This window comes from Periplaneta americana, chromosome 9 (assembly GCF_040183065.1).
Source record: "Periplaneta americana isolate PAMFEO1 chromosome 9, P.americana_PAMFEO1_priV1, whole genome shotgun sequence".
NCBI lineage: Eukaryota > Metazoa > Arthropoda > Insecta > Blattodea > Blattidae > Periplaneta > Periplaneta americana.
The window spans coordinates 173657169-173682168 of NC_091125.1; the positions used below are offsets into that span (position 1 = coordinate 173657169).

Genomic DNA, 25000 nt, shown 5'->3' on the forward strand with positions numbered 1-25000 from the left:
TATCACTTTCCTTGCTAAATTATGCACTGACACATACTGTATCTTAATACCATATTTCATGATTTGGAGAAAGTGCAGTTTGATTTTAGGCGACTCAAGTACACTAGTCTTACTGAATGAATTCGAGAAGAAAAGCGTTGGAGCGACGGACACTTGTTATAAAGTTTCTGTCGGTCTGGGTTATAACCTCACATCAGCTAAATAATTCCGCTTCATTTCCGAAGTTTTTCCTAACTAAGTATAACATCACATAACCCATGATGGAGACTCCAAAATAGCATGTAACAAATTCCCCACACCATAGAGCCGCCCAGTTGATAAAACGTCGTAAAGACTACAATGTACTGAAAATATAGCTAGGGGCATTTATCTGTTTAAAAAGAATTAGTCCAATACGGAAGTAGAACAAGTTACCTTCACGGTCATTGCCATGACTGAAAAAGTGTCATGAAAAGATAATCAGGGGCATTCATCTGGCTGAAAAGAATTCGTCGAATATAGGTTCAGAAGTTACCTTCATGGCCATTAATATGTCTGCAAAAGTATACTGAAAAGATAACTAGGGACATTCATCTGGCTGCAAATATTTTGTCGAATATTGGTTCAGAAGTTACCTTCATGGCCATTAATATGTCTGCAAAAGTACACTGAAAAGATAACTAGGGACATTCATCTGGCTGCAAATATTTTGTCGAATATAGGTTCAGAAGTTACCTTCATGGCCATTAATATGTCTACAAAAGTATACTGAAAAGATAACTAGGGACATTCATCTGGCTGAAAAGAATTCGTCGAATATAGGTTCAGAAGTTACCTTCATGGCCATTAATATGTCTGCAAAAGTATACTGAAAAGATAACTAGGGACATTCATCTGGCTGCAAATATTTTGTCGAATATAGGTTCACAAGTTACCTTCATGGCCATTAATATGTCTGCAAAAGTACACTGAAAAGATAACTAGGGACATTCATCTAGCTGCAAATATTTTGTCGAATATAGGTTCACAAGTTACCTTCATGGCCATTAATATGTCTGCAAAAGTATACTGAAAAGATAACTAGGGACATTCATCTGGCTGCAAATATTTTGTCGAATATAGGTTCAGAAGTTACCTTCATGGCCATTAATATGTCTGCAAAAGTACACTGAAAAGATAACTAGGGACATTCATCTGGCTGCAAATATTTTGTCGAATATAGGTTCAGAAGTTACCTTCATGGCCATTAATATGTATGTATGTATTTATTCACACTGCAATGGTTATATACCCGGTGGCAGTGGTAACTAATTACACTCAATAATGACAATAATAAACTTATTAATTAAAAATACAATTAATAATAATACTAATAATTAATACTAATAATAATAATAATAATACTAATAACAGGGAATATACTAAATTAAATGAAACGATCACTTAAAATAACATTTGAAATAAATCTAATTTGTATTTTAAACCTAAGATCGAACTAAAACCCACGAGTATGATATGTTCATAACTGCACAAGTACCTTTCAACATTACACTCATTTCGCTGTCAACTCACTCACTGCACTGGAACTACGACACATTTCACTGATTCTATCCTGATTTCACTAACACTTCAAAAACATTTCACTGTTCAAATACTTTGCACTGCCACTATAAACTATAAAGCTTCACTGACAGGAACACGTTTCACTTACACAACATACTTCACTGACACAACACACTTCACTGACACAACACACTTCACTGATACAACACTTTAATAACAACATATCATTTACACCCTTTAAATACTGTGTATAATTACCGTCTATTAGTAAGGTCCTTAAGCCTATTTTTAAATACATTTTTGGTTGTTGGTAAAGCCTTTAGTAAATCTGCAGGTAAAGCATTCCAGTCCCTGATAGTACGATTGAGAAAAGAAAACTTTCCATTCTCCGTCCTCTGCCTTCTTTCCCTCAATTTATATGAGTGGTCGTTCCTTGAAGAGAAATTTACGGCTGCAACCTATTTTTTATTTCTCTCCAGGCAGGCTCACCTCTGTATGTTTTGAACAGTGCGCATAATCGAATTCGCGTTCTCCTGTCCGTGAGTGTGTCCCATTTTAATGGTGAATTTTTCCGACAACACTTAAGAGCCCGTTTTTGAATCTTTTCCAGTGTCTTAATATGTTCTAATCTGTAAGGATCCCAACATGCAGCACCATATTCCATTACTGGACGTACTAGTGATTTATATGCAATCTCTTTGGATTTATCAGAACCTTTTCTTAGTACCCTCATCACAAAGTGTAACGCTCTCCATGCTTTTCCCGCTGTGTCTGTAACGTGTTCCCCCCAGCCGAGATCGCTGCTAAATGTTATTCCGCAAAAGTATACTGAAAAGATAACCAGGGACATTCATCTGGCTGCAAGTAATTCGTCGAATATAGGTCCACAAGTTACCTTCACGGCAATTAATATGTCTACAAAAGTAAAACAATTAACAATCATCACAATATAAAAATACGTCAGGACTGTCGCTGGGCAGTAACCTGAACACACGTTTCAGCGTCACATTGTTGACAAGTAACTCCATCTGTTAGCACAACCATAAAGCATCTAACAGATGCTATAGAGTTACCAACAACGAAAAAAAAAAAAGTAAAACAAAAAGATAGCCAGGGACATTCATCTTGCTGCAAAGAATTCGTCGAATAAAAGGTCAGAAGTTACCTTCATGGCCATTAATGTCTGCAAAGGTATACCGAAAAGATAACCAGGGACATTCATCTGGCTGCAAAAGATTCTTCGAACATAGAAGCAGAAGAAGATACCATCTCCATGTCTGCATGTGGACAGAGTATTACTTCAACAGAATTTCCGTCATGAGTACCATTACATGGCAATTCAGAACACGCTCCGGTGTAATAGAATGTGAATTGAAACGTACTGCAGCGGAAGGATATTACAGCAAGGATTTTTGGTTAACTGCCCCATATTGATGTAGTGGTCGCATTAACTTTTACTGCTAACGCCTGACGAATACTGCATTCATAACACAGCTGCAAGAGAAGAAGCCTGCACTGCACGGCGTGTGCTATTCCAGCACGAAAAGTAATTTATGTTTCACAGGAAGAGGGCAAGGGGAGGGGGGAAGTGATTGCAGGATATGAGAGTTATTCGATAGCCATATGTTTCATGAATCAAAAGCAATTTCTAACCATAAATATGGCTGAATGAACACCATTGAAGAGCTCCAATGGCAGCAGAAAATTATAGCCATCCTAGGGCAATTGCCCCTAAAGCACAGAAATGAGTGAAACATTCTTTCTATTTATACTATTTACGCAATATGCAAACTTTCATTTCTTTACTATTTTTAATTCGTTATTTTACTACGCTTTATTCTGCATGACTTCTGTGTCACACGATATTTAATGTCGACACTTCTCTGATAAATTACTCTTCAAGGAACGACCACTCATATAAACTGAGGGAAAGAAGACAGAGGACGGACACTGGAAAGTTTTCTTTTCTCAATCGTACTATCAGGGACTGGAACGCTTTACCTGCAGACTTACCAATAACCAAAAATGTATTTAAAAATAGGCTTAAGGATTTTATTAATAGACGGTAGTATATTATACACACTATTTAAAGGGTGTAATTGATATTTTGTTATTTGAAGTGTTATATCAGTGAAGAAGTGTGTTGTGTCAGTGAAGTGTGAATTGTGTAGTGTCAGTGAAGTGGCTTTGCAAAGTATTTGAACAGTGAAATGGTTAGAAGTGTTAGTGAAATCAGGATAGAATCAGTGAAATGTGTCGTAGTCCCAGTGCAGTGAGTGAATTGACAGCGAAATGAGTGTAGTGTTGGAAGGTACTTGTGCAGGTATGAACCTGTCACACTCGTGGGTCTTAGTTCGAACTTAGGGTTAAGATACAAGTTAGATTTACTTTAAATATTATTTTAAGTGATCATGCTTCATTTAATTTAGGAGTCTCCTTGTTATTATTATTATTATTATTATTATTATTATTATTATTATTATTATTATTATTAATTATTTTTATTAGTTGTGTTTATTATTAATTGTCATTATTGAGTGTAATTAGTTACCACTGCCACCGGGAATACACCCATTTGCAGTGTGAATAAATAGATACACATACATACATACTGAATATGAACAAAATGCGCCCAATAGATTATTAGAAATCGCAGTAAATAGACAAGGAAAAAGATGGAGAGACTGAATGTCTCGTGCTCACCCCAGTCGATATTAACGTTTATTTTCGCAAAAGTCTTGAGAGTAATTCCTTTCTTTATCACAATTCTTTCTAAAATGAAGAAATAAAAGTACACGAATTGAAGTGTGAATGTAGTGGAATGCGGCATTCTCCATTATCATGTATGAGTCATGTATGAATGTGGGAAATAACATGACTTTCAAAAAAATAGTACAAAAATTAACAGAGGATATCAACTGCTAAATCTGCCCGAAGATCTGAAAGGTCTCTTTAAAAGCAAACGGGAATTTCATACACAGCTACAAAGTTACTTAAGTTAAAATCGCATTGAATTCCTGTGGTGCAATAGTACATTATGCAACGAGCCTACAATGGTAGTAATTAAGACACGAGTATGTTTATGAAACGAGCGAAAGCGAGTTTCATAATTTTCATAAGAGCGTCTTAATTACCATTACAGGCAAGTTTCATACGACTTTTTAGGCTAACTTGAAATTATTCATCAGTATTCATGTTATTCTTATCTGACTGTGGAGCGGAACTGACCCTGTGCAATATCTCGTAAATTGTGAGATGTGCGCAGACGCGAAAGTATTGATTGCAAATGCTCTCAAGCGCCTGAAAATTCCTGAAGCCAACATAACACCTCGAACAACTGGAATGCATCTACGTGATGAATTGCGAAAGAGATCGTTTGACTCCTGGTGTCAGTTGCCTCATAAGGGAAAGGTGTAGTCATCTATGAAGAATATCCAAGAGCCAATTCATGGGTCAGCACCAAAAAGGAATTTGTCGTCTTCAGAATATATTAATGCAATCAAGATGTCCTGCAATCTTACTCTAGTGCGCTCCGTTCCTGGCAGAGCTTTCAGCACGACCCGTTGCCGTCAACCTGGCTGCAACGAGACAGAAACCCTTGGCCACGTGTTGGGCTTTTGTCGGAAAGGAGAGTTATTGCGTAACAACAGGCATCATAGAGTCCGTGGAGCTATCGCCTGTCTTCTTCGGGTTGGAAAGTTCATGAAGAGGTCCACTGCATTTCTGAAGACGACTCTCACAGAAGAGCTGATATATTAGCAATAAACAGGCAACAACAAAAGGCTATTATCATAGATCCAACTATACGCATGGAGAGAGATCTAAACCAAGCTCATCATGAAAAGAGGGCCATTTATGAACCTTGTATTCCCTACCTTAGTGCTAAGTATAACATCCCTCTCTTCAATTGGTCAGTGACAGGTTTATTTTTTGGTGCTCGAAGTTCTTTACCAATATTTACATATCATTTTTTAAAACAATTATCAATGTCATCTTTTGAAATTCAAAAAATTATCTCGGAAATTCTTAAAGATTCCCTGCAGATTATATAGTTTCATTTATACCACTCAGAAGGCCTTAATTAAGGATATGCTAATTTTAAATAAAATCTTTTTTTATCAGTATAATTTAGTCATCTTCTAAGATTTTATTTTACAATTGATAATCAATGGTGCTTAATTATTACATTTTATTTTTATAACACTATTCATATTTAATTAATTGTATTTGTTTGCTATTCATTTCCGGATCCTCGTGGTCATCCTTAATTAAGGCCGGATGAGTTTTCTCTCTCTCTCTCTCCGAGAAACAAATGTAATTGACTTTGATATAATCTAGAGAGTAAAATGAAATTTAATCTTGATATAACCTTGAAACTGATTTAAACATTGAAAAATGAGATTACAAATTGAATTTATTTGAATATTATTTACAATTAACGCTAATTATTATAGTAACAGAACAGTATTGGATTTCCTGCCTCCGTGACGTTTCGCTAGTTGTCTTTCGATTGCATATCCGAGAATAATCGATACTTGCGCTTTCATATTGCTACAATGGTGTTTTCTGATTTGTGGAACATCTGAACTTTAATGAATAGGTGTACTTAAATGAGGTGGATTAAAGGGCTGCTTCCAGGTGTATAATTACTACATTTCGGCATGGTCGAGCATAAAAGCTTAAACCGGGTGATCAAGTAAGTAGGAGTACACTTTTGAATGGATTTTTGGTATATGTCGGAGAAATTTATCCTAACTTCATTTTGTTTTCGAATGAAGTTTGGGTCACTTACGTGGATATGTTATTATGCAAGAAATATGGAAAATTAAGGTAGTTTCAGCACCTCCTTTTATTACATGAGTACATCTAATTGTATACTTAACATTAAAAATCACAACAAGTAGTATTTTGTTAGTAACCCTAGTGCCACGATTTTAACCACTAAATCTTATTGTAAGTTGGCCGGGAGCGTAAACTCCGCGCCCGTCAACTCCATACCAAGCTGACGTTTCATAGATAATCCGCTCACTTAGTATCTTAATATGCCAACTTCTGCTCAATCTCACACTGGGTTTTTAATATCATTTATCCAACCTTCCAACAGTTTATTCGTTGTATATATACACTGAAACCTCAACTTGGTAATACTTATTTACTGCTACTACTAGATAAATGTTTTAACGTATGTATGTATGTATGTATGTATGTATGTATGTATGTATGTATGTATGTATGTATGTATGTATGTATGCATGTGATATGCCTTTATCAATGTTATCAAATTTAAGAGATCGCCAATTGTTATACAAAAAACAAACATCTTACCACATAAAAATTCAGCAGTGTTAAGAATGTGTTCTATATTCTATGAATAATATGCAAAATATTGTACCCAGAGTTCAACATTTCTTATATTAAATACTACTTGTCGAATTTAATCATTTTCGTCTGCTGCTGGACTCTAGAGAGTTCAGAATACAAAATAATTATACGGCAATTATATCGTTTAAACAATGAATTTAACATTTATAATAAATTAAGATATATAAAACTTTCAATTCTAAAAAAAAAATACATATGAAGTATATGGAATATTATGAAATGTTAGATTAACAACAATAGTTTAAAATATTACTTTTAAAAGTATAAATAATGGTGAAGAATCCCTAAGGAATCTTTTATAACATCAATAATTATTTCTCTCAAGCAATTTACCGTGAAACCTATTTCTATTAAGGTTTTATGTACAAAATTTGTAACACGTCCTCCGGCTCCAAACAATAAACCGTGTATTCTCCAGTTATCTAAATGGATGTTATATTTTGTGCTTAGGTAGGGGAGACAATCTTCGTAAATTCCTTTTTCCTCTTCTTATTAAAATATTGACGGTAGTCTGTTTAAAATAATACTGCTAATATTGCTATCTATTCGTTACTCTTTAAATTTTCAATTTTACATTTTACTTCTTGTATTTAAAATATTAATATTTTTCTCCTTTTCATTTTTACAGTTGCATTTATATATTTGTAAGTATGATATAACCCTAAATCTGTACTGTAAATATTTTGTAATAAAATAATAAGAGTAATGATTTATTTAACTTGGCAGAGTTAAGGCCATACGGCTTTCTCTAACACTCAACCAGGAGTAAAACTGCGTTACAAAAAACACTACAAATTTACAAAGTACACTACAATTTTACACACAAAACTGAATAAGATAATAATAATAATAATAATAATAATAATAATAATAATAATAATAATAATATGTAAACAACAAGTAAGTAGAAATCAGACATAATATATAACATACAGAAAAAAGGAAAAAGCATAATAAAATGTGAACAGTAGGTCAAAATAAATGAGACATACAAAGTATAAAAAAATAAGACAATTATTGATAATAATGATAATAATAATAATAATAACAAAAAATAAGAATAGTAGTAATAATAGTAGTAATAATAATAATAATAATAATAATAATAATAGTAATAAAATAGTGCAGTACAAAGCATACAATGAATACAATATTTTTAAGTACACACAGTAAGGAAAATTATGATTATATATAGCTTAACTTATCACATTATAGATATACCATTATCGGAAAATATGAAAACAAAAATATAAAATAAGTTAAATATCACTAGAACATAAAAAAATGTGAATACGTGGAAACATGCAATACAACACTTGTCATAATAGTAAGTCAGTTTGGCAACTCGTCATAAGATAATTTTCTAACTTGGATTTGAAAGATTTCAATGTTCGGCAGCCCTTGACTTCAGGCGGCAGAGAGTTCCAGTGACGAGAGGTAGCAACAGTGAAAGATGAGGAATACAGAGACGATGTGTGAAGTGGATAAAATAGATACTGACGCAAATTGAAGTATAATAATTATAGGCCTAAGCCTTACATATTTTCTGTCCTAATTTTTCGAACAATATTTATCTCCTCTTCAATTTTTACAGTTGCATTTTTTATTTATATTTATATCTGCATCTAGTATTTATATCTGTATTTACCTCCTTTTCCATTGTTTTCCAGTTCTTCCACTTTTTTTTCAATTTTATGACATAAGTAGCCATGATTTTTTACTATTTACTGTAGGCCTAATTCGGGGTTTGTCCTGCTATAGACAAATAGCCTAAGCAAACATATGAACATAACTTCACTGCGTTGAGCCACCTCTACAGTGAAGTGCGTGAGTTAACCAACATTTACAGAAATAATCTCGCAGCGGATACCGGAAATGGAGGTTGGACAGGCTCCAGGAATTCCGGACAAGGTGTGCACCAGGACTGCCTACACCTGACGTGCAGCTGAGGGCCAACAGACGGGACATGCGCCGCTGTTGCTCCGAGTGACTTGAACAAATGACGACGACGGTGCGGCGCGGCATGTAAATTTGATGACTGAATTTAGAGACAGTGACTTGACCCTGTGTGAGCACGGCCTTCTGAATTAGAGGAAAGAAAGTACATTCATTACGACAACACTTTGAAATAAACACGACAGTGACGAGGAATTATGAGGAGATCGATGTCTGTGTGCTGTAGTGTGGGAGGGGGAAGAAATACGGGGAGGGGAATGAAGAGGAGGCAGGCGAGAATAAGTGGGAGATTGGGAAGAAAAGATAACGTGGTAGGATAGAGAAAAGAACAGAGTTAAAGACAAGACGGAGGACGAGAGAAGCAGAAGAATATGAAGTTAATGATGAAGACAAAGATGAAGATGAAGATGTAATTGATGATGGTGATGATGATGATGATGATGTTGATGAAGATGGAGATGATGATGATGATGATGATGATGAAGATGATGATGATGATGAAGTTGATGATGATGATGATGAAGATGGAGATGAAGATGATGATGAAGATGATGATGATGATGAAGATGCTGATGATGAAGATGGAGATGAAGATGATGATGATGTTGATGATGATGAAGATGGAGATGAAGATGACGATGATGAAGATGGGGATGAAGATGATGGTGATGATGAAGATGATGATGATGAAGATGGAGATGATGAAGATGCAGATGATGAAGATGGAGATGATGAAGATGATGATGATGATGATGAAGATGGTGATGATGAAGATGGTGATGATGAAGATGGTGATGATGAAGATGATGCAGATGATGATGACGATGATGAAGATGGAGATGAAGATGATGATGATGAAGATTATGATGATGATGAAGATGATGATGGTGAAGATGATGATGTTGATGATTATGATGATGAAGATGATGATGATGGAGATGAGGATGAAGATGATGATGAAGATGATGATGATGATGAAGTTTATGATGATGATGATGAAGATGATGGTGAAGATGATGATGATGTTGATGATGATAAACATGATGATGATGTTGATGATGACGATGATGGTGAGGATGATGATGATAAGGATGATGATGAAGATGATGATGATGAAGATTATGATGATGAAGATGATGATGAAGTTGATGATGATGTTGATGAGGATTATGATGTTGATGATGATAATGATGATGATGTTGATGATTATGATGATGAAGATGATGATGTTGATGATGATGAGGATGATGATGATAAAGATGATGATGATGATGGAGATGATGATGATGATGATGATGATGTCGGCCTGGTTGTTGGAATTGGTATAGCGCTGGCCTTCTATGCCCGAGGTTGAGGGTTCGATCGTGGGCCAGGTCGATGGCATTCAAGTGTGCTTAAGGGGAGGCAGAGGTGAAATTTTCGAACAAAACTGAAGAAAAAATGAAAATTTGGTTTTTACCATTTTTATTATCTTTATTTTGATATTCCGATGTTAGTTTTTGATTTTGTGCTCTTAAAAGTATGAAATTAAAACCAAGATAACTGTATTACTATATTATTCCCATAATAAACTAATACTTATCATTATTTATATACCTTCTCTGAACATATAAATAAAAAGAAATATTGACAATTTCTTACAATATGGTGCAGGGAGCATTTTATATCAAACGATATAAAGTTTTATAAAATTATTAATATTTACAGAACTATTGTACTTAGAAAGTTGAAACTTAGTATGTCCATTACGAATAACATACTTAGTATCCATGATCAATTTCAAACAAATCGGATACATTTTGTGGATTTTGAAATATTCACCTCTGCCTCCCCTTAAATGCGACAGGCTCATGTCAGTAGCTTTACTGGCATGTAAAAAACTCCTGCGGAACAAAATTCCGGTACAACGGTGATGCTGATATAACCTCGATAGTTGTGAGCGTCGTTAAATAAAACATTTATGATGATGATGATGATGATGATGATGATGATCAAGATGTCGGCCTGGTTGGCGGAGTTGGTATAGCGCTAGCCTTCTATGCCCAAGGTTGCGGGTTCGATCCTGGGCCAGGTCGATGGCATTTAAGTGTGCTTAAATGCGACACGCTCATGTCAGTATATTTACTGGCATATAAAAGAACTCCTGCGGGACAAAATTCCGGCACACCGGCGACGCTGATATAACCTCGGCAGTTGCGAGCGTCGTTAAATAAAACATTTATGATGATGATGATGATGGTGATGATGATGATGATGAAGTATGTTATTAAAAGGCATTATATTGTAAGGGAGGTTCTTGCATAGAGTCCGTCACAATACAGAGTGTCTCGAAATTATTCAAGCTTGTGGGGTTTAAAAAAAATCACCGTAGCTATTCAGGATGGAAGTGAAATAATCCAGGGACGATAGGGTACACTTACACGAATAAAAAGCCTACATTATGTTTTGTGATTAAATGCACGGTTAATTAGAAAATTAATTTTGAAGTTTCACCAGTCTGGCAACATCGCAGCGTCTTTCCACTCGTACTACAGATGTATTAAAAGAAATTGATACAACTACTATTGAAAGGTTCAGAGCCATAGCGGCCCAAGCGCCATTTATTAAAAACGGAGAAAACAAGGGTTAAAGTTAAATGAATACCAAAATTTAATGAAGTTTGGCATATCATTTAGATTTAATGTGTATACTTTATATTACTTGCTATAGGTTTCACTGAATTATGGTAATCTCTTAATTTTAATCCTTGTTTTCTACGCTTTTAATATATGGCGCTTGGCCCACTATGGCTCCGAACCCTTCTATTGGTAACGAGAATTCATTTATAAATGTCTCCTTAGTTAATTCTTAAATTCCTTTGATGTCTGACAGTCTCTGATATTACTCGGCAGGGAATTCCAAATTCGAGGAACAGTTACATCGAAAGAACAAGAGTATGAGGATGTTGGGTGGGAGAGAATGTACATAATACGATGACGATGAAACAACAAAAAGAGGAAAGAACTAGAGAATAAAAATACAGTAATGCTGGGGCAGACAGGGAGAGGAGACACGAGGAGGGGGTGAGCAGAAACTAGGACCATATTCATAGACATCCTTAGCGCGGGCTTCTGGTGGATGATCAGCGAACTAACGTTTTTCGTACACTCGTAGCGCGAGCTAGCGAAATGTCTCTGCATAGCATCCTAGAAGTTCAGCAAGACAGACCATATTTATTTACTTATTTACTTATTTATTCATTCATTTATTTATTCATTTATTTATTTATTTATTTATTTATTTATTTATTTATTTATTTATTTATTTATTTATTTATTTATTTATTTATTTATTTATTTATTTATTTATTTATTTATTTATTTATTTATTTATTCATGTATTCATTTATTTATTTATTTACTTATTTACTTACTTACTGGCTTTTAAGGAACCCGGAGGTTCATTGCCGCCCTCACATAAGCCCGCCATCGGTCCCTATCCTGAGCAAGATTAATCCATTCTCTATCATCATATCCCACCTCCCTCAAATCCATTTTAATATTACCTTCCCATCTACGTCTCGGCCTCCCTAAAGGTCTTTTACCCTCCGGCCTCCCAACTAACACTCTATATGCATTTTTTGGATTCGCCTATACGTGCTACATGCCCTGCCCATCTCAAACGTCTGGATTTAATGTTCCTAATTATGTCAGGTGAAGAATACAATGCGTGCAGTTCTGTGTTGTGTAACTTTCTCCATTCTCCTGTAACTTCATCCCTCTTAGTTCCAAATATTTTCCCAACTACCTTATTCTCAAACACCCTTAATCTCTGTTCCTCTCTCAAAGTGAGAGTCGAAGTTTCACAACCATACAGAACAACCGGTAATATAACTGTTTTATAAATTCTAACTTTCAGATTTTTTGACAGCAGACTAGATGACAAAAGATTCTCTACCGTGTTTAATTTCCTCATTTATTTACTTATTTCACTTATTTATTTATTTATTTATTTATTTATTTATTTATTTATTTATTTATTTATTAACTTATTTTAATTCATTCATTCATTTTTTATTTACTTATTTACTTATTTATTTCACTTATTTTACTTATTTATTTAGTTATTTATTTATTTTATTTCATTCATTCATTTATTTACTTATTTATTTTACTAATTTTATTTACTTATTTATTTATTTTTATTTCATTCATTCATTCATTTATTTACTTATTTTATTTATTTATTTATTTATTTATTTACTTATTTTAATTCATTCATTCATTCTTTATTTACTTATTTACTTATTTATTTTACTTATTTTACTTGTTTATTTAGTTATTTATTTATTTTATTTCATTCATTCATTTATTTACTTATTTATTTATTTTACTAATTTTATTTACTTATTTATTTATTTATTCAATTATTTATTTATTTATTTATTTATTTATTTATTTATTTAACCTGGTAGAGATAAGGCCATCAGGCCTTCTCTTCTTAAGTGTAATGAAGAAAAATAAGTTGAATTTTTTTTTCTGGAATGATTTGAAAACAAACTCGTAACGCTCTTCCTGTTCAAAGCCGTCCGTCGTCGTCAAGGTAACGCTGCAGGTTATTTTATGTTTGTTTTACTCCGTGCGAACACGATCGCTGCTTGTTCGACTCCTGCAGGTAATAAAGACAGCGTGTGCTTCAGATTCAGCGAGAAGCCTGGGGTAATTGCTTCCTCGCCATGGAATTGCTTTCTCTTGTTTTTTCTGTCCCCCTCCTCTTTTCTTGTTCTGTTTCTTGGGGTTTCCGCCCCAATGGTGCTTGTGGTAGTCAAGCTCTCGCCTAACAATAATAGTGCACACTTCCAAACTATCGCACCGCCGTGAATATTTGCAATGCAAATTGTATAGTCCTCTGTGATTTAATATTAGCACCCCCATCCCACCCAAACCCTCCCCAGCGGTACACATCCTTTCTCTCTACCTTTCCTTCCTAACTTCTCTCTACTTTCCCTCTCCTATTGTTTGTTACCATTCTTTCTTCCCTCCCGGTTCTCAGACAGAAGTAAGCGCAGGACCCCTATGTTTGAATACCAAAACTCACACACCCTGCTCCCTTCATTCTTTTCTCACCCTGTTTGCGTTAACCGGGCATACGGCGAAAACCTCACTAAAACGCTCTTTATTAATATGGAATATAATTTATAACGCATGTAAAAATCTAGATTCAGTGCTGTTGTTACTTGGACGAAAATTCCTTGTTTAGTTTTCCAACGTTCTTAGTTAAATTTTCAGAAACTCTACGAAATTAAAATACAGGGTCATCCGCTCGCCGAGGCCCCAAACATTTGGCAGTATAACTGTAAGTTGAAGTTTCCCTTCAAAATATACAGGGTGTTTCCGCGCTGATGTTACAAACTTTCAGGAATCATGGGGAAAGGCACATGTATCAATTTGGGATAAGGAACCCTGGTCCGGAGATGAGTGAGTCGAAAGCTATAAGCAAAAATTCCATAATATCTAAGTTGAACTTTTTTATTTGTGTTTCTATTAATCCTGCACACGGAGAAACCACAGACTTCATTCATTCAATCACAGGGTTCTGCCCAAGGGCAGGTCTTTCACTGCAAACCCACCATTCTCCTGTCTTTCCTATTTTCTACCTTCCTTTTTTGTCTACGCATATGATCCATATATCTTAATGTCGTCTATCATCTGATATCTTCTTCTGCCCCGAACTCTTCTCCCGTTCACCATTCCTTTCCGGTCAGCGCGTCTGGCTGCGAAACCAGGTGGCCCGGGTTCGATTCCCGGTCGGGGCAAGTTACCTGGTTGAAGTTTCTTCCGGGGTTTTCCCTCAACCCATTACGAGCAAATGCTGGGTAACTTTCGGTGGTGGACCCCGGACTCATTTCACCGGCATTATCACCTTCATATCATTCAGACGCTAAATAACCTAGATGTTGATACAGCGTCGTAAAATGACCCAATAAAATAAAAAATAAAAAAACATTCCTTTCAGTGCATCCTTCATTCCTTTCAGTGCATCCTTCATGCCTTCCAGTGCATCCTTCAGTAGGCAGTTTCTTCTCAGCCAGTGACCCAACCAATTCCTTTTCCTCTTCCTGATCAGTTTCAGCATCATTCTTTCTTCACCCACTCTTTCCAACACAGCTTCATTTCTTATTCTGTCTGTCCATTTTACACGCTCTATTCTTCTCCATATCCACATTTCAAATGCTTCTAGTAGCTTCTCTTCATTTCGTCGTAATGTCCATTTTTCTGCCCCATACAATGTCACACTCCACACAAAGCACTTCACTTGTCTCTTCCTTAGTTATTTTTCCAGACGTCCGCAGAAGGTGCTCCTTTTTCTATTAAAAGCCTCCTTTGCCATTGCTATCCTCCTTTTGACTTCCTGGCAGCAGCTCATGTTACTGCTTATAGTACACCCCAAGTATTTGAAGCTGTCCACTTGCTCTACTGCCTCATTTAGAATTCGCAAGTTTACCTTTTTCATTTTTCTTCCTATGACCACGGTCTTCGTCTTGTTTGCATTTATCTTCATCCCATACTGCTCACAGCTGTCATTTAGCTCCAGTAGCATATCCCTTAGTACCATCTCATTTTTGTTAGCAGCGCCATATCATCTGCAAATATTACGATCTTTATGCAGCTTCTTCCCCCTACTATCACTCTTCCCAGGTTCTGAAAACAGTTCTTCAAGCAAAATTGTTTATTATTTTGTTTAAATTAACCAGTATTATGTCGTATATCCTTCTTTGCTATTTTTCAATGCATTTCTCTCAGTCTGTATATAAAAGTAACACCCATTATTTCCTATGTCCAAGTTCTAGTGTCTGTTTGCGTGCTATTCTCTGAGTTGCATAGATGGCTCTGCTGATTGTTAACAAATGATGCTCGATTTTTCATACTGCCATACTAATCGATCCTTAAACACACTTTGCATGAATACATGTTTGGCAACCTATGTATTTAGTTTTTGAGACATGCATGGCAAAAGTAAGCAATGTAATATAGAACTTAATTTATGGATAGAAACTTACAAATATTACTTACTTACTTACTGGCTTTTAAGGAACCCGGAGGTTCATTGCCGCCCTCACGTAAGCTCGCCATTGGCCCCTATCCTGAGCAAGATTAATCCAGTTTCTATCATCATATCCCACCTCCCTCAAACCCATTTTAATATTATCTCCCCATCTATGTCTCGGCCTCCCTAAAGGTCTTTTTCCCTCCGGCCTCCCAACTAACACTCTATATACATTTCTGGAATCGCCCATACGTGCTACATGCCCTGCCCATCTCAAACGTCTGGATTTAATGTTCCTAATTATGTCAGGTGAAGAATACAATGCGTGCAGTTCTGTGTTGTGTAACTTTCTCCATTCTCCTGTAACTTCATCCCTCTTAGCCCCAAATATATTCTTAAGCACCTTATTCTCAAACACCCTTAACCTATGTTTCTCTCTCAAAGTGAGAGTCCAAGTTTAACAACCATAAAGAACAACCGGTAATATAACTGTTTTATAAATTCTAACTTTCAGATTTTTTGACAGCAGACTGGATGATAAAAGCTTCTCAACCGAATAATAACAGGCATTTCCCATATTTATTCTGTGTTTAATTTCCTCCCGAGTGTCATTTATATTTGTTACTGTTGCTCCCATGTATTTGAATTTTTCCACCTCTTCAAAGGACAAATTTCCAATTTTTATATTTCCATTTCGTACAATATTCTCGTCACAAGACATAATCATATCCCATCAAGGCTAGCTCCAAATTTTAATTCCGTATCTGTACATACGGGCCTTAGAGCAGCCAGAAACATCCCGTCCAACGGTACATAATGAACACTTCAGATCGCAATAATTTGTGTAGTGTTTCACAAAATTGTCATTACGATCTGTTAATGTTGAATTCTTTTATGGCCCGCAGGGAAAGATTTTCCTCGCCCCTGACTCGAACATAGACCCATTTACAGATCTGAGTACGGCTTAACCGCAGCACGCTCGCTCCACTCCAGTCAAACTGGGGAAATGGTGGGTTTCACCTGACCGACATAAACACGTCATCAAACGCGATGTAGACCCACTAACTAACCACCCAAACAATCACTTGGAACAGGATTGGAATTCATTTGTTTACGAAATAACTGCCGCCCGGGGTGAGCGCCATTAACCAGAACAAATTTAAAGCAGACCATATTCCACGACCGGCATCCTATTTAGTAGTACATTTGTCTGATTATCGTAACAGACAAAGAGGGCTATTTTGAGAGAATGGCGAATACGTTGAAGTATGCAGTTCAATATGTAATTGAAACTCTTCATAAAAATAACGGAATCGAAAAATGAACATGTTACTTCAATTCAAAAGTTTTTACATAGGGCGGGTCGGGATAATTTGGGTATAAAAACAGCTTTTTTAATTTAGGCACCTCATGACAAAATTTTCCAGTCAGTTTTTTATATGTTGGCACTGTGACCTTCTAGAGCAGTGATGTCAAAGCAAGCGCATTTTTCTAACCTTGACGTCGTGCGCGGGCAGCAAGCGCTAGGTATGGAAAGAGGAAGGGTTGCGTATATGAATAAGCAACCTGTTGGATTAAGAAAACAGTGGTGCACAAACTTCAAACGGAACGTGAAATTTTATGTCGTTATTTTTATGTGGCTTCTTTCTGTTTAATATTTTCTAATTTGTCTGTAAAACAAAAGTACTAACACTGATTTCTTAATATTGCACTTGTGTTTTAAATCTTAATAACATAATAGAGAGTTAAGAAGGAATATTCACTTAAATTCCATAGTAGTACAATATTATACTGTATTAAGTGGATGAAACACATCATTCATAAAGAAAGTAATATTCCAAAGAAAGAGATTGAGTATGACATGATAAGTTGGAATTTATATTCATGGTATCTTTAGCCGTACAAAAGTAATCAATAAACTAATCAAAACAATATTACAGTACAATGCAAAGTTACCTAGATACTGTATCTGTTTTAAGTGTAACTAATATTACATAGGTAAAAAAACTCTTATCGCATTATGGTTTTAAGGTGATATTGGTGAGCAACTTCCTATCATCAGAATATTAAATTATTTTCTCGAAATCTGCTGAAGCTATAGAGCTGACATTTTTACAACACATGGGCACGTATCTTTTGCTTATGATGTAACAGTAGTTGCTTTGTTAATTCATTTCCTTACAAAGAATTTCCATGCGAATATTTTCAAAATTTTCAATACACTATCTTCAGTAATACGTATTTACGGCATATTAGATTTACGAAAACATTCTGTAAGCCTACTAAATAAATAGGTATATACCTGAAAATTTCACTTTTCTATAAAAAAAGTTGAAAAAATATTTCTTTTGAATAAAAAAATCAAACGTTTGAAAAATGAGCATTAAAATTAAAACTTACATTCTCATAATGCACTTATACTTCTCAGGCAAATCTAAAAATTAACATGGATACAGTTTTAATAAGTTCTCTTCCCTTTATCCATTGAATCAGTGCTGGCCATCCCTGAATATAGCTCGACCAAGCGGCATATACCACCTCTTTCGTCTGTCTCTTTCCTTTCCGCTGTAAAGCGCTCAGGCTCTCCTGAGCTCTAAAGCGCGCGCTTGCTCCTATGGGCATCAATAATTGGCATGACTGTTCTAGAGTGATTGTATTGCCTCTTCTTATCATAATAATAATAAGAATAACCCTAAGTTTAACTATACTCAATTTACCCCATGGATGGGGAATTTCAATATAATGTGCACTATTGAAGTAAAACATGCTTTAAAGTCTTTGTACAGGTTCTATCAAAAGTTTAAAAACGCCCCTTCAAAAGTGATGTTTCACTCCTGTCCTACTTACGTGAAACTCCCTGATATTTAGTCTACACATAGACCAAATGCCTGTGAAAAATGAAGTTTTTTACTGAAAACCCAATCTCACTATCTTTGTGGATTATAATAACTATTTATCTGTTATGAAAAATGGCTGAAAAATTACATTTTTGTAACAAAAATTTAATTACTCCAGAATGAGTGTAATTAGATCAATGATTTTTGGGATAGAGTTAGATAATCTGAAAGGTTTCTTGTGTAATTATTACTTTTTGTTTAAATAAATCGTGACATCTTCTTCACGCATTATAATCAAGATTTTTTTCTTTCTCTTAGATCTCGCAATGAGGTTCATTTTTTGTTAAACAACCCAACAACACAGTTTCAGTTGGAACTCCCTTCCGAGTGATGTAAGGGGTTGTTGGACAATAACTTCATTTAGGTCAAAATTACATAAATTCTTACTTAACAGATTAATTACTGGTTAATATTTGTTACTTGAAATGTAACTAACATCTGTTTATTCTTATTATTACCGTTAATTTCTCTAAATAGAATACAAAACTTCTAATGGCAAAATCTCATTACATTAATATTATTCTCATTATATCAATATATTGGAGATCCTGAGAAAATTAAAGTTCCTGAAAAGACTCTTCAGACAATTGCATCAACCATTTTAAAATCTTCATTGAACATCATCAATCACCATCTCTATTCATCTTTATAATATTCAATGTATATTATTTATTCTCAATAAATTTTATCGTTTTGATAGCTACCACATCTTGTCGCAGAATATATTTTTTTTAAATTTCATTATGTATTTTTTAACATTAACTTACATTTTCTTTTTTATTCATTTGAATTGATTAGGATGCCGATATTTTAAATCCAAGATTTGGACGGCTATCACTTCGATTATGTATATTCACTGTAACATAGCTAGTTCTAGTAAACTTCTATTAAATTATTTCTCATCATTTAACCAACTAGCTATCCAGCTTAATTATAATTATTTGCATACTGCATATAGACTGAATTGAATTACATTAGCTCATAAATTAAATTATTACTTTTTCTTATAGGTTTATCTCAATTTAAATAAACATGTACTAGTCGTTAAAACTCAACTGAAGAATATTACTGTAGAATCTTTAGTGTATTGTAAATATTCATAATTTAAATATGTATGTCACTGTTGTATTAATTAAGGCTGGGTGAGTGGAAGAGAAGGCCTTACGACCTTAACTCTGCCAGCGAAAATGAAACATTCTATTCTATTCTATTCTATTCTATTCTATGAGTTGTTTAGAATTACGCACCTCTGTTTATGTTTCAATGCTGCTTTGTTCCTAACTCCCCCTACCCCATGTCTGTGTCAGTGGCGTAGCATGAAATTTTGAGCAGGGGAAGCTAACTCAAGTTGTCTTTCATGCAATATGAGAAAACGTATTACAAAAATACAGTCTTAAAATAAATAGTAGTCAATTTCAAGTCAGCAGTCGAAGATTGGTTGGAACATCGTAAGTAACACCAATAAGGCATGACCTCAAATGATACGCAATAAAATATGATTTCACGGTTTGCACATATCTCTAACAAATAGACACGTATACGTATATCATTAGCTCACTCCCTGTCATACTTAGAGAAATCACAATATCAGTATCATTATGTAAGTATGCGTCTGTCTTTTGGTTGTGTCCTTCATTCACAGCAAGGGAGTCGGTCATTTGTTTTTTAAATCACACTTTTGTTCGTAAGTCAGTCTTGATAATACAATTGTCCTAAAAAAAATTCAAGTAAATTAGTGTCAGGAACTGTTATTTCGCTCATTATTTATTATATCAGCCACAATGCACACTAACACTTCAACTGAACACAACTGACGAAAAGGGATAACGCGGAAACTACTTATTTTAAATGTTAAAGCTAGCTTCTTGCGAGCCTTGCGACTAGGGTAGCTTAGTAGAAAGGGATGGAAAATCTGCGGGGTGTATTACACAGAAGAAACCAGTCTGCTTGGAAGCTGGTGTATGCAGGCTTCTTGTTTACTGCTGCATCACAAATCATCCTGAGCTGCCGCATCACAATATTTAACGCGTAAATATAAATTCTATTAAAATTAATAAATAATTTTCTCCATAAACTGCAGGTTTATTATGAAATTATTATTAACTGGGGAAGATAAGCTTTTTAGCTTACATTGACGCTACGTCACTGGTCTGTGTACCGTTACAGGAGTAGCTGAGTGCAATCATTCACCTAGAATGGACGTCTTTGATCTGCTTGAGGTTAGTGACATGATAATGCGTTGCGGGTAAGCTAGAAGAAACGGGAGAGAAGCTTTGCGCATCTAATAGCTGTGTACGAACACAATTGAACAACACCTACATGGAGCAATGGATAGGAAGAGGAGGACCTGTTGCATGGTCAGCGCGATCACCCGACTTAACACCCCTAGATTTTTTCTTTGGGGACATGTGAAGAGTGTCGTGTTGACACCAGGGGGGAAATGGGAATAGGAATATTCACTGCTTTTGATCAACTGCGACACAGAACTGAAATGTTCGCCAGAATAAGACAATCAATGCTACGACAATGTAATGAGGTTCGGGTAGACACTGTGAACACCTTCTGTAATGTTCTTCATTGTGAGATCTATCGCTCTTCTGAATTTGTCACAGAGTTCCTGACTCACCCTGTATAAACGTTCCTCCACTCTTCGTTACATGTCCCAGAATAGAAGGATGTTTCCAGAAAGTAATAACTAGGGAGCGGATTCCTATGTAATTAAATGTTCTTTTTGCGTGTGATAAAACACAATTAACAAAGTTAAAAATTCCGAACATGAAGTTTCAAGTTTAAAACCCGAATTTTATTTCACATAAAAACATATTTTCACAAAAAAATTATGTAAATACATATTTTCAGGAAATCTATTATAAACACATAAATCTTGGAGTTTTTTTTACTTAAATAATTTTTTTTACAAACACTTTTAAACATTTTAAAACTAAATCAATTATGTCCTCAGAAGTACGTTATCTTTTTAAGAATTCTTGGTTGCTTCGTGTTTCTAGGCGCTGTGTGGTGTATCCGTGATCCATTTTTGTAATAGTATCGCCTCAAGTTCTGAGAACTGCTAGGCAGAATATCAGTGTTATTATTAGAGAATAAATTAACATGGACAAGGAGGAGAGATCTTGCAACACATAATTAGGAATGTTTATTGTTGCTGAAGATGATTTCATTCCACGCTTTGTTTGTGAAACACAACAGATAAGAGCTCGGGTATGAACATTAATTGATTTAAACAAATCTCTCGACTCTCGCTCATGTCTATCAAGTGAGGCAATACGTCTTGTTGTGATTCCCTGTTATCGGGCTTCGTCAATCGATATCCTTCAAGATATACTGAAAGATGGTTGTTTAAAAAACGATTTGGTTTACCTATTAGCAAATCTAAGCTTTTGTGAGACATCATAAAAAACTCGAAACATCCAAAAACCTGTTGTCTGAAACAGGGAGGTGCGTGCCATGAAAATTAAACTAGACTCGCTACCAGGTTCAGAAGTACAAGTACTAAGGGACAAATTCCAGAATGTGTTTGGGAAAAACAGTGGATGTAAAAAAAAATGGTCCACACCTGTGGAGTAACGGTTAGCGCGTCTGGCCGCGAAACCAGGTAGCCCGGGTTCGATTTCCGGTCGGGGCAAGTTACCTGGTTGAGGTTTTTTCCGGGGTTTTCCCTCAACCTAATATGAGCAAATGCTGGGTAACTTTCGGTGTTGGACCCCGGACTCATTTCACCGGCATTATCACCTTCATCTCATTCAGACGCTAAATACCCTGAGCTGTTGATAAAGCGTCGTAAAATAACCTACTAAAAACATAAAAAAATGTGTAAAGTTGCTCAAGTATTGGAGGGTGTGCCTGTAGGTGAAATTGACGGTTTTTGTGTTTGTGACATTCCTCTCTTTAAATATGCACGTCTGACGTCCTGTGATGTGGAAAGATCGTTTTCACAGTATAAGTCGTTGTTCAGAGATAATCGACATGCATTTATGATGGAGAATTTGGAGATGACCTTTGTTGTTCACTGCAATTCTTGGCCAACTACTAGCACTCAAGTGTGGTTGGTGAGTGCCTAGTAACATTTTTTCCAAGCTAAGTAAGGTATTTTTGTCATATTTAAAAGAAATATTTCTTTATTTTTAGCAAATATTTTCGTACTTTTTACCACATAAAAAATAAATATATTTTAATTTTTTAGCACATAAAAATCCGCTCCCTACTTATAACGCTAGTTAGCCAAATATGTGTATTAAGTACAATATTGAGAGTTTAATAAACACTAATACAAGTGTTATAGTTAAAATACATTAAATTTAACACACAATATTTTACTAATCGCAACCTGCAACTACAGTTCAACACGGAAAGTCTGAAGAAGAATTTATTTTACTTACCATTAATGCCAGCAGACACACGGAAACGGGTTGTCTTCAAAACATCTGAGTATGGAAAGCAATCCTGCAAACAGATATAATAAGTAGATTAGAAATTATAATCACTTTATATATAAAAATCAAGAAGATTTAAGTCCCAGCCTGCATTAGCCTACATTTCCAGAAAGAAATCACCCCTACATCAGGGGTGTCGTCTTTTTATACAGGCAATTTCAACAATAAGAATGAAGTATTAATTCATAAATGAATGTTGTATTTTATTGATTCTTTATTTCAGTGATTTATATCTTTATAAAAGGGGGCCGTGTTGCAAACAATTGCTGTAGTTCTGTGATGTCGGTATCAGATTGACTTGGAAAGGATTGACGTGAAAACGTACTCTAGAAGCTTAATTTGTACGGAAAGTACAAGTAATCAAGTTAGATGTTGACGAATCATTATTTTAATCAGGATTTGTAAGTAAGTTGTGTTAAAATTTGCTTTATGTATATATTGGATCTTATTTTTTTGTTAATTTTGACGGATTCTGACGGATTTCCAGGTGTTATACTGACGGGGATACAATTTACTTAGTATTTAGTATTTATTTATTTAACCTGGTAGAGATAAGGCCGTCAGGCCTTCTCTGCCCCTCTACCAGGGGATTACAACTATAATATGAACAATAAAATTACAAGTAATATTAAATTTACAATTACAATTACAATAAAAGTTAAAGTACGACAAGATTACCTGATTAATGAAAGCTAGACATTTTATCATAGAAGTTAAGAACAAAGAATATTTGTGTAATTACTGAATTACAAATTAAACCTACATAACAAAAATCTACAGTGATGAAATTACCGGATATTGAGATATTTTGTGATAGATTAAGGGAACTATTTACAAGAAACCATGTCTGAACGAGTCTTAATTACTGACCAAGTGCCTAGTAAGTTTGCGTTTGAATTCAATTTTATTTCGACAGTCCCTGATGCTAGCAGGTAACGAATTCCAGAGTCTTGGCAGGGCTATTGTGAAAGAGGATGAGTATGAGGAAGTGCGATGGGATGGTATTTTTAGTATTGTTTCATGGCGAGAGCGTGTGTTCAGATTGTGGTGGGAAGAAAGGTAAGTGAAGCGAGACGACGGGTACGAAGGAATAGAAGAGTTCGAGATTTCGAAGAGAAGGAGAAGTGAATGTAAATTTCTTTTCTTATCTAGTTTAAGCCAACCTATTGCTTCCAGGGATGGGGTAATATGATCATATTTACGAACATTGCTTACAAAACGTACACACAAATTATGAGCACGTTGAAGTTTCGTTTTGTTGTCGCTGGAGAGGTCAGTCAGTAAAATGTCAGCATAGTCGAAATAGGGAAATACAAGTGTCGGCACAAGGGACTTTTTTAAGCAAGAGGGAAGATGAACATTTATACTTTTTAGCACATGGATAATAGAATATACTTTTCTGCAGGTTTCTGTGATTTGCATGTCCCAGTTGAGATTATTATCCATGTGAATGCCAAGATTTTTTACCGAAGAACTGAAAGGGATATGCACTGTACTTACTTTAACGGGGGAAATGTCGAGGTGCTTTACAGCGTCGGTTTGCCGTTTGTGTCCTAATATGATTGCTTGTGTCTTTCCAGGATTGATATTAAGATGGAATTTCTTTGTCCATGTCACAATCGAGTCAATGTCTTCGTTCAATTTATCAATAGCGTCATTTATTCGGTCTAAGCGGGAAGAGATGTAGCATTGAAGATCGTCAGCATACAAGTGATAGTTACAATGCCTTACAAGAGATGTAATATC

The 25000-nt window shown here is 35.1% G+C and overlaps 1 long non-coding RNA gene across 1 annotated transcript in view; it reads right to left on the reverse strand.

Moving 5' to 3' along the window:
* Positions 1–25000, reverse strand: part of LOC138705706 (uncharacterized) — a 347007-nt gene that overhangs the window by 245634 nt on the left and 76373 nt on the right. The window contains exon 2 of the long non-coding RNA XR_011333736.1: positions 23201–23264. This is a non-coding gene — a long non-coding RNA (uncharacterized lncRNA). The remainder of the gene's footprint in view (positions 1–23200; positions 23265–25000) is intronic.